The sequence below is a fragment of the Capra hircus genome (assembly GCF_001704415.2).
Source record: "Capra hircus breed San Clemente chromosome X unlocalized genomic scaffold, ASM170441v1, whole genome shotgun sequence".
In the NCBI taxonomy this organism is placed as follows: Eukaryota; Metazoa; Chordata; class Mammalia; order Artiodactyla; family Bovidae; genus Capra; species Capra hircus.
In genome coordinates, this window is record NW_017189517.1 from 34,211,127 (window position 1) to 34,222,686 (window position 11,560).

At 36.4% G+C, this 11,560-nt stretch overlaps 1 long non-coding RNA gene across 1 annotated transcript; it reads left to right on the top strand.

Annotated features, from left to right (window-relative positions):
* Positions 1–1,025: 1,025 nt before the first annotated feature.
* On the top strand, positions 1,026–9,924 carry LOC108634433. Its single transcript, XR_001917596.1, has 3 exons — positions 1,026–1,159; positions 9,464–9,509; positions 9,626–9,924. It is a non-coding gene; the product is annotated as an uncharacterized LOC108634433 (long non-coding RNA).
* Positions 9,925–11,560: the final 1,636 nt, after the last annotated feature.

The window sequence follows — 11,560 nt, forward strand, 5'->3', positions numbered from 1 at the left end:
CCACATTGAAGACGTATTCTTTACCAGCTGAGTCACCAGGGAAGCCCATGGCTAATTCATGTTGATATTTGGCAGAAACCAAAAAATTCTGTAAAGCAGTTATCCCTCAATTAAAAAATAAATTTAAAGTTTTAGAAAAAGAGGTGGGAACAACCATGAATACTTTAAGATTCTGGAACTTTAAACTTTCCATGCTGGTTATTTTGATTACTTTCTGTCTTTCCTTGTAAAGCTTATTATCAGAACCAGTAGCAAAGAGTAGTATAGGTGAGAAAGAAGAAAGTTGCTCAAATAGAAGAATTGGTACAGTTCAGTGGCTGATTGAACTTACATGCATAGTAGTTCCTTAACTATTGAGGCAAGGTTTTAAGTCTTGGTAACTCTTGGGAGGATGACCACTAGTGTCATAGACCTTGTGAGGAAAATTGGGAGAGGAAACTTTCTATACTGTTGTGCATTGTTTAGAATATGTTTCTGCAAGCAGAATCTTGGCAAGTGTTTTTCTTAACATTTTAATTATCACAGACATCTATATGACAGAATTAGGAATAACAGAGATGCAACCAAAATCATATTTTAAAAACAAATTTAGTTAATCAATTACTTAAATAATTATTCCTCTTACTCAACTGGTTTATGTCTTCACTTCTTGGGTACAGTATTTTTCAGACTGGAGTGTCCAGCTCCTACACACTGGGAAGACCTAGAATTCACGTTTCCACGTGCTCAGTCTGATGCACAGCCCTGATTTCCTATTTGCAATGTGGGTTGGACAGTGGGCTGACCGAAGTGATCTGCTTCAGCCCCAGGCCCTCGCCCTGACCCACGGCTTGTGACCCACGGCCCGCCACCCACAAGCAGCGGATCGCTGACTTCGAGAATGTGTAAAGCCTTGCACATGTCTGCGCCCGCCCTCCCTGGTCAATTAGAAAAGAAACCCGGATGTTTGGGGGGCGGGGGGAGAAGCTGGCGTCTACCCATGAGGCAGCGCGCTTAGTTATATACTTCTGCCCTCTTCTGAGACACTCATTCCGCTCTGAGAGCCGCCGCGGGCCGTCGCTGTGGCTGCAGTCGCTGCCTAATGTTTTCGCGCTCCTCCCTTCCCTCCTCCTCTTTCTCCTCCTCCGAGTCCCAGTCAGGCTGACCTGCCCCGCTCGCGGTAAGTGTCCCCCGCCTGCGCCGCGCGGAAGCAGGCAGGGGCTCTCCCGCGAGGCTGTGGCCACTTTGCTCTGGGGGCAGTTTAGGTGGCCCGGCTATGAGGACTGGGTCGAGGGTCTGGATGCTGGCATAGATCGCCAGGATGGCCCAGGGTGCGGGGGAGGGGACGGACTTGGCGCGGTGGCGGGTGGGCCACCATCTTGCGCCAGCCCGGAGGGGGAGGCATCTCGGAAAGGTAGTTGCTTGGCGGCAGCGTTTGGCCACCCTCGGGCCGACAGCGTTTGGTCACCCTCAGGTCGGAGACGCGCGGGTTGCTGCTGCTCCCTCCTCACCTTCGGGGGCCTAAGTGTCGGTCTGTCCCAGCCTGGTTTTGGCTTTTCTTTCTGGAGGCAACTCCCTTTGGTCTTTTGTACATATGATGCCGATGTTTGGCGAGACCCGCCCACCCTCAAGGCTCTTCAGTGTTGGGAATAGAGGGGAGAGAGGGTCCCGAACTTTCTGGCTCCTGCCCCCCTTGGGCCCCTCCTTTCTGTGCTGACTCCCCCCACCCAGGTTACTGGTCATTCAGTGCTTACACCCTTGTTCTTGCCAAAGGAACCTCTCTCCTTCGTAGAAATCGTGCTCCATTCCGTTATTGTCTAGAGAAGAGCCCTGAGGAGAAACGTGGAGTTAGAGACACAATTTTTTAACTGTGATCGTTGCAGGTTTTACTTAATGAGACGGAAAAATTATCTCATACTGAGGTTTTATCTTTCTCTAGACACGGAGGGAGTTCCTCTTAACTTATCTCAAGTTTTAATGCTATTTTAAAAGGAGAGATCGGAGAAGAAAGTGTCAAGTGAACTAGCTTCTTCTACATCCAAGGAGTTCTCTTTGTTTGCAAGGATTTTTTAGGTTTTTTTTTTTTTTTTTAATCTGTGAACTTAAATTTTGCTTTTATTATTTTCAGGTTGGAACAGTGATTTTTAATGTCTTTTAGTGCCATTAAACATAAAATTAAAACTGAGAAGTAGAGTTTTAACCACAAAATTCTCGTCTTAGCATTTGTGATGTGTCCTGCTTTGGGGGGGGGGGTTACAGTGAAAATTCAAATTGTCTCCTTAAGCAGAAACTTTACTAAGCCTATGAAGACACCAATTTGCTTATAAAATTAAGGCTGTGTGCCCTTGATGTGTTAACATTGGTACAAATCCCACTACAGTTGTATCTTGCATTTATACATTTCATTGCTATCACCTCCTTTGAGGTGGGCTGCAGGGTGTTGATAGAACTGTTTTGAAGTTGAGGAAACAACCTCAAGGAGATTTTACCCTTAGTCCTGCGGTTAAGAGTAATAGAACCAATTCTTGAACCTAGGTCTTCTGACTCCTTAGCCAATGCTCAGTCCACTATATTATGATCCACTTTTTGTGAGAGTGAAGTGGTTAAGGAGGAAAAGCAAGTAGACTCACCTAAAACATAGGTAGCATTTTTCCATTTTTTTTCCTTTATATTTAAAATATTTAAGACTTCATATCAAAACAACATTGTAAATCAGCTATTCTTCAGTAAAAATTTGAAAAAAAATTCATATCTTTTCAACTTTTTAGTATTAAAATAATATTATTTCCAAGTATGTTGAAAATTTGAAAAAAGTTCTATGTTGAAGGGGTCCAAATTTCACCTTCTCCTCTTCAACCCATTTTCATCAGTTCAGTTTTCTAGTTCAATCTAATTTTTTCAGCCTAGTGTTTTACTCCTTGGTAACAGTTTTTTTAGTGGAAAAAGAAAGTAGGGGAATGGATATATATTTCTGTACCTCCTCTTCTCTTCAATTTGTTTTCTTTATTCAAGAGGGCATTTAGAACCATACCCAAATATTTCTGTTGTTCTTATTATACAGGGAAAATACCTAAATGATTAGCAATTTTTGTAAATAGAAAATAACCCATAGTTTTAGTGACAAATAAGATATTTATTGGATATTTATATTGAAAATATTTTATTTCAAAGGTGCTTTTTTGAAGGTCAGAAGTATTTCACATATTCACCAAATATGTAACCCTGAATATTTTTCTTTTTGCTTCAGAGAAGGACTTAAAATATACATGATTTTCAGTCAGGTTGTTTTAAATAGTGACTCAAGAAGGACTTGGTTTTCTCTATGTTTCGTACCAAAAGTTTATCTAGGCCTTTTTAATTCATTCCTTGCAAAGCAGTTTTAAGAAGTGTTTTTAATAACTGTATATCAAGAAAAGTAGCCATCCCTACATACCATCTGGGTCCAATGGACTATTTTTCTTTCATTTTTTGTATTTTAAGTCATTTTAGAAATAATTGCATAAGAATAAAAAATAGTGAAACCAGTTTCATTAGATAAGTATTAATAAGACATGGTATACTCCTTTGTATGTTCTTAGAAAAACAAAAAATACATTTCAGAAATTGCTAAAAGTATCCAATTGTCTTTTTATTAGGACAGATCCTAAAGACATTTGCAAAAATGTAAATCAGTGTCATTCTTATTAGATCTTTTTTGTTTTTGAAAAGTTATTTTAATTTATTTATATGGGCATGTGATGGGCTTTTTATTATTTTAAGTTAATATATATTTAATTTTTTTCCTCAGTTTCAATTTCTAATATGGTAAGTATAAATAGATATAATCCACATAAACAAAAAGCTCATTGGAGTCATCAGTAAGTTTTAAGAATGAAGAGTGGGCCTGAGATAAAAAGTTTGAGAACTACTAATCTGGCATTATTTGTGACAATATCTTAACAGTTCTATACATGGACTAGAATTTTTGTTTCTTTTTAGTGCTTATATTCATCAACTTGTATGACTTTTAGTAAAGAAGGAAATGTTGAGGAAAATAAGGCAAATTACTGTATAATAATTTTTCATGTGCTTTATTTAATCTTCCAGTAGTGCTGCAAGGAAGGTATTACTGTTTTTATTTTACAGATAGAAAAGCTAAGTTCAAAGAGATCAATTAAATATCCTATAGGTTTGGCAACCAGAAAGTAGTAGACTTCAAATTCCCACTCAGTTGTTCAGTTCCTATGTATAGTGTTCCCTTAATTGTGCTCCATATCTTTACTTGATATTTTCCCTAGTGGTTTAGTTTTACTCCTATAAAATGTGAATTAACAATATATACTTCTTGAGGTTACTTTAGAAATTAGTGATTATATAATATCTTATGAAACTTCAATGAAGTATTTGTTATATAATTTGGCTTTGAAAGGTCCACTATGCATTAGTCTTTTCTCCAGGTTGTATCTTTTACATATGAATTGCAATAAAAACATCTCCTTATAGATAAAATCTTTACTCTGAATATGATATAAAAATTACTTTGTAGAAAGTATATTTTATTAGAATGGTGGTCCATCTCAAAAGCTAATGTTAAAATGTTTTAAAATATAGACAAGCTTTGCAAAATATTATGCTAATGATTTTAAATCTTAATGTCAAGTAGCTGTTTTCTACATATAGATGAATTATGAAAGTAAACTGAGACAAAAGTTGAAAACTTAAATTAGGGAAGAAATAGTAAAATTATTAAAGATCTGCTCAAAATGTACATAGACTCAAAATATACCTGTGTTCAGGCTTTCAAAAAATAACTTCCACAATATAAAAACTTGGACAAAGACAAGATGATGAGTCTATGTTTTTCTTCTAAATTATATATGATTTGTTCCTAAGATCTGGTTTGAGAGTTTGAATTGTTTTTAGGTGCCAGTGAAGTTGTCTAATAAACCAAGGTATAATACAGTGTTTCTTGGATTTCAGTACAATACCACTTAATTCCTATTATAAGGAAAACATTTTCACAGATACCCTCTTACTTCAAGTATTTAAAAATTCTTAGAATTCTTGTACAGTCATAAAATAATCAGGACTGCAAAATCAATGCTATTCAAATCAACCTTACAACACTGAATAATACACTTTGGTGAAACAAAGTCACTAACTACTTCAATTGAGTTTTTCACACCCATAATTCCTATCTACCTAGGCAGTAGCAAGATTTTTCTATTTAAACTTTTTCAGTACCTTCATTTCTCTGTACAAACTGTTACTTTTCCTTTTATTTAGTACAAATACATCATTTAGATACTTTCTCTCTGTTCTTTTATTAGGTACCAGCAGTAAAAGTAATAGTACTTGATGACAATGCAGTAGTAAATATAGACAAAAACATGAGTACTGATATAATAAACCAATTCAACTTCTGAGTGTTTACCCAGAGGACACAAAAACACTAACTCAAAAAGATATCTGCACCCCCATGTTCACTGCGGCATTATTATAATGTTATTATTGTAATAACCAAGACATGGAAAAATCTAAGTGTCTATCTTTAGATGGACGAATAGAGAAAATATGGAATATTATTCCACATTATTCCATGGAATATTATTGAGCTATTAAAATGAAGGAAATCCTGCCATTTGCAACAACATGAATGGACCTTTAGGGCATTATGCTAAGTCATAATGTGTGGAATCTTTAAAACATACGCGCACTTCATAGATACAGAACACAGATTGGGGGAGGGGAGGACAAAATTGGGTGGAGGTGGCCAAAAGGTACAAACTTCTAATTACAGAATAAGTCCTGGGGATGTAATATAGTGTGGTGTGACTACTATTAATAAGACTGTGCTGGGTATTTGAAAGTTGCTAAGAGAGCAGGGGCTTCCCAGTGGTAAAAGAATCCGCCTGCCAATGCAGGAGATGCAGGTTCAATCAGTGGGTGGAGAAGATCCCCTGGAGTAGGAAGTGGCAACCCATTCCTGAATTCTTGCCTGAAAAATTCCGTGACAGAGGAGCCTGGCGGGCTACAGTCCATGGGGTTGAAAAGAATCAGAAACAACTGAGCACACGCGCTACTGCAAGAGAGTAGCTCTTAAAAGATCTCATCACACACACACACACAACTGTAGTGATAGATGTTAATTAGACTTACTCTGGTGATCATTTTGCAATATATATACACGTGTCACATCAGAACTTGAATGTCTCCCTGTTCTACCTCCTTTCTCTCTACTCTGTAATTTTATGGCTTTGCTTCTTTGTTGGTGTCTGTCTTAGGTAGTCATTCTCCATGTAGTGATTTCCATCACCACCAGGCCTATATCCTATCAGGTTATTATATGCCTAACAGCTTTATTCAGCTATAATTCACATAGTGTACAATTCACCCATTTGAAGTGTACAACTCAGTGATTTTAGTACATCCACAGTGCTGTGCAATTATCACCACAATCAATTTTAAAACATTTTCATCACCCTGTGAAGAAACCTCATGTCCATTAGGAGTCACTCATTTACCCCCCAATCCTCCCAGCTGTAAGCAACCACTACTCCACTTTCTGTTTTTATGAATTTTCCATTTCTGGAGATTTCATATAAATGAAATCATACAATATGTAGTCTTTCTAGCTTCCTTCAGTTAGTATAATCTCAAGATCCATCCATCCATTTTGTAGTATGTACCAGTACTTCATTCTTTCTATGACCACATTATTCCCTTGTATAGGTATATCACATTTTGTTTCTCCATTAATCAGGCATTTGTGTCATTTACTTTTTTGCTATTATCAATAGTACTGCTATGAATGTTCATCTATATGTTTTTGTGTGGACAAATATGTTCAATTCTTTCTTGCTAGGAGTGGAATTGCTAGGTTATGTGTTAACTTTTTGCCTTTTCATACTGTTTAGGGGGAAAAGGGCAGCAGAGAATGAGATGGTTAGATAGCATCGCTGACTCAGTGGATATGGATTTGAGCAAACTCAGGGAGATAGTGAAGGACAGGGAAGCCTGGTGTGCTGCAATCGATGGGGTCGCAAAGATTTGGACACGACTTAGCTAAGGAAACAAGAACAAATGTTAATTTTAAGTCTTAAGTTTGTGACTGCCAAAGTTTTTCCCACAGTGTCTGCATCATTTTATATTCTTACCAGCAATATATGAAGGTTCCAGTTTCTCCATATGCTGGCCAACACGTTATTAATCTGTTCTTTTTAGTCACAACCATCCTAGTGAGTATGAAATGGCATCTTAATATTTTCAAGTATTTCATCTTGTAAAAGCACATAACATACAATTTACTATTGTAATTCTTTTAATCCACAGATTTTTAATTTTTGTAGAATTAATTCTTAAAAAATAGCTGAATTTTAGATGTATAAGAGCTGAAACGATATATATATATATATATATATATATAATTATTTATACATCAGTCTCCAAAAACTGAATGGATTATGCTCCAAGAGGTCTTTCATTAGTCAGTTACTTGAAATTCATTTTCCCCCACATGAGACCAGTCTATTGAATTTGGGCATAGTATTCCCACCTGATGGAGAAGGCAATGGCAACCCACTCCAATATTCTTGCCTGGAAAATCCTGTGGATGGAGGAGCCTGGTACGCTGCAGTCCATGGGGTTGCTAGGAATCAGACACGACTGAGCGACTTCACTTTCACTTTTCACTTTCATCCATTGGAGAAGGAAATGGCAACCCACTCCGGTATTCTTGACTGGAGAATCCCAGGGATGGGATTCTGGTGAGCTGGTGGGGTGCAGCCCTGGTGGGCTGCCGTCTATGGGGTCGCATAGAGTCGGATATGACTGAAGCGACTTAGCAGCAGCAGCAGCAGCAGCAGCATCCCTACCTGAGTCAGTAGCTGAGGTGGAGAGTTCTCTTCTGCTTATTTTGGTGTCAACTGTGGGTTGCAGAACAGGGAGACCCTTTGGAGTTGCTATTATAGGAATGCTAAGATACTCCTTACATATTTTGCTAGGTATTCCATTTCTCTAACAAATGACTTAATTTCTCATAAAATTCTTTGCCTTGCCACCAAAGCTCTGAAGTGATGATCTGAGAGTTTTTTGTGGTGATCGTTTTGGGGAGGCTTAACTGCTTTATTGGGTAACGTAGCTTTAGACTAAAGTTATGATCCTAATGGCATCTGAGAGTGTTTGTGAACATACTGATTGAGGCTCCTTGGTGGCTGCTCTTGGCCTCAAAAGCTACTGTAGTCATAGGCAATAGATATGACTTGTTTATATAGACTACTTGTGCATTTAGTACTAATGTAGACCTTTTGTACCAAACAATGTTGTTTACGATCATTTAATAAAAGGGTTCTATTTGAATTTCAAAGGCTGTACAGTGGTGACTCTTAAAAAAATACTTTCTATTCTTCATAGCAGTAGGTCCTTAATGCTGAGCAAGAATTGTCATGAATCTATCTGCTTGACATATGCATTAACCTTAATTCTAGTTTAGGGACAAGCAATAACTATTCAAATAATTCAGTTCAGAGGTTTCAGTAGCCGCACCTCAGAACTAGGGACATTTAAGTACAGAATTCACTAGAGAATTTTATAATGGTAATTCAGACATTTCTACCAGTAACTTCTTCTGGAGTTAGTTTTTTTTTTCCCTTGATCTAATGATTAAAGGGAATGATTTGGAATTGGAAGAAGCAAGAAAGCTTGCTGTTGCTAGTCTGAGGATAAAGAAATATGTGGAGACTCAGTTAACTGTTTATCTTAATACTTTAGATTATTGATGTTGAAGTTTAACTTTTTTAAATAGCTGAAAATTTTTTAAGCATACTTATCTTGTATGTAAAAAATATGGTATGTGCATGAGAATTCAGAATAGAAGTTATTGTTTTAAAAAAGCAATGTAAATGTTTTTTGAAAATGTTTGAATATTTTAAAATGCCCAAAGAAACATAGACATTAGGTTATAAACTTGTGAAAGTAAGTACTATGATTTATCTATCAATTTTTCCTCTAGAATTAAGCACGTTACATTGAGTGCAGAAGGCAATGAGTAATTTTTTAATGAATTAATTATGATAAAATGTGTCCAATTAGTTTTCTGTTCCTTTCAGTTAGCATTGGTAAGAAACCAAAAAAAGGCCTAAAAGTTTCTTTTGAATGCCTTTTTAAAATAATATTATTTCTGAAATGTGAAGAATAGCAGTTAAAAATTAATGTTACTTTGCATTTTAAACTCAGATTTACTAAAACATGTATTACAGGGTGATTACTCATTTTTATAGGATACCTTTCAAAAATTTGTAATTAAATAATTTGTCAGATTTCAAGTAATAAATGCTATTTACATTCAGGATTTTAAAAATTTTCATTCATTCAGGAATGAACCAGTTACGAAAAGTGAGTAGTATGTATATATCAAACTCAAAAGGTAAACTGTTTATAGAGAAAAATATTTGATGTGTGAACATTTAACAAATGCACCCTAATAGTAAGTGTCTTTACTTCATAGGGCAGAAAACTAAGACCTAACTTGCTACCTTGTCTGAAGTCACATGGTGAGTTTCTGGAAACTGAAATGATACCCAGAGATTTTTGAAACCCAAATATCATGTTTCAATATATTTGGTGTTACTTAAAGTGACTCATAAAATTGATTGATGTCATGTGTTAGTGCTTAGGTGACTCTGCAACTTGATGGACGACGACACCTCTTTTCAACCAAAAAGTAAGTATTGCTGCTGCAAGTGATACTAGTGTACTTGGCTCTTGTATTGATAATCTTGCTTCATGAGAAAATGTGAGAGAGACGGAGGTGGGCATATTGAAAAAAAAAAAAACACAAAAAACCTCTTAAGTTTATTGTAGTAATCTGTGTAGTTGCTAGGTTGTATCTGACTCTTTGCGACCCCATGGACTGTAGCCTGCCAGGCTCCCCTGTCCATGGTATTCTCCAGACAAGAATACTGGAGTGGGTTGCCATTTCCTCTTCCAGGACTGTAGTAATACTATAGTAAAAAAAGAACTACATACAATAAAAATGTCAGTAAAATAGGAATGAGGTGTTTCTTCCTCATCTCCAGTATACATAATTACAGACGTTTTTCTATGTGTAGACACAAATATAAATTATTTCTAAATAAGATCATACTATTACAATTTTTTACTCATCAATCTATCTTGAATATAGTGATAGTGTCAGTACCCAGTTAATAAGAATGTGGAAGACCTATGTATCTCTATATTAAGACCATCATATTAATACAGATATAATTTTTTTTATTATCAGTATACATGGGTCTCTCATTTTTTTTAAATTTGGCATTCCCTGACTTTGCCTAGTTTCTTAGTCCTTATATTTCCATATGTTAAGTGCTTACTGCATATCCAATAGACTGCTGTGTGTAGGAGGAAATATAAAGGAAGAAGAAACTATGTTCTTTACTCTCAAGGAGCTTACTTTGGAGTTAGACATGTACAGTGATGTATGGCAGAAAAGAAACCAATATTATAAAGCAATTATCCTTCTATTAAAAATAAATAAATTTAAAAAAGAAACAGCAAGGGACTTCCCTGGTGGTCCACTAGTTAAGAATCCATTTGCCAATGCAGGGGACACAGGTTCGATCCCTGGTCCAGGAAAATGGGGACAGCAAAGCCGGCTCGCCCAAACTGTTGAAACCTGGGCCCTCTAGAGCCCATGCTCTGCCACAAGTGAAGCCACCAAAATGAGAAGCCCACTCACCACAACTAGAGAAAGCCCATGTGCAACAATGAAGACCCAGTGCAGCCAAATAAATAAAATCAATTAGATTAAAAAATAAATGAAAGATAAATTTTAAATAGCATTATCTAATTTAAAAAAAGGATATCATCATCTAAGTCAGAACCCTGGAGTTATTAGATTGTTTTGTTTTTATTTTTTCAGAGTTGTCACCCCATCCACATCTCACTCCATATATCTAGCTAAGAGTGAGAGAGCAAGCAATAGAGGAGGTGTGCATACTAGGCCTCTGTACTCCCTGTTTTGTTTTTTTTCTCACAACATCCACTTTCAATAGTTTAGTTGTTAGATCAGTTTTTGCCGTTATCTAATGATTTTTCCATCAAGGAATAGCAGGATTTTAATTTTCTTACACTTCACCACCTAATAAGCATCTCCCAATGTAGTTATTTCTCTATTTCTAGTGAAATCGTATTTGATGTTTTTATTGTAATGCCCACATAACATTGTTTGCTGATGTATCCTCAAATTAAATTTTTTTGGTTTTTAAAATTCACTAAATTTTACTAGAATCTATAGCCAAGTCCTCTCACACCCTTCTGGCACCTCTTAACTTGATTTTCTACATGGTAAAACTTGTCAGATAATCTAACAATTTGATTGTGTGTATGTGTGCATGTGCGTGTGTGCATGTGTTTGGTCTCCTAGAGACATTCCTCCTGGGAGTAATGTTCAGTTCTACTCTGGCTGGTTGCTCTCTAGACTTAAAACAGCCATTGCCCTGGGACTTTCTTTTGTCTTTGATTGTGTTGATTGTCATGTTTTCTGCATTCCGTTGTTTTCCTCCTTAAGTCTCATATTTTGATATGGTCTTCCTAAGAAAAT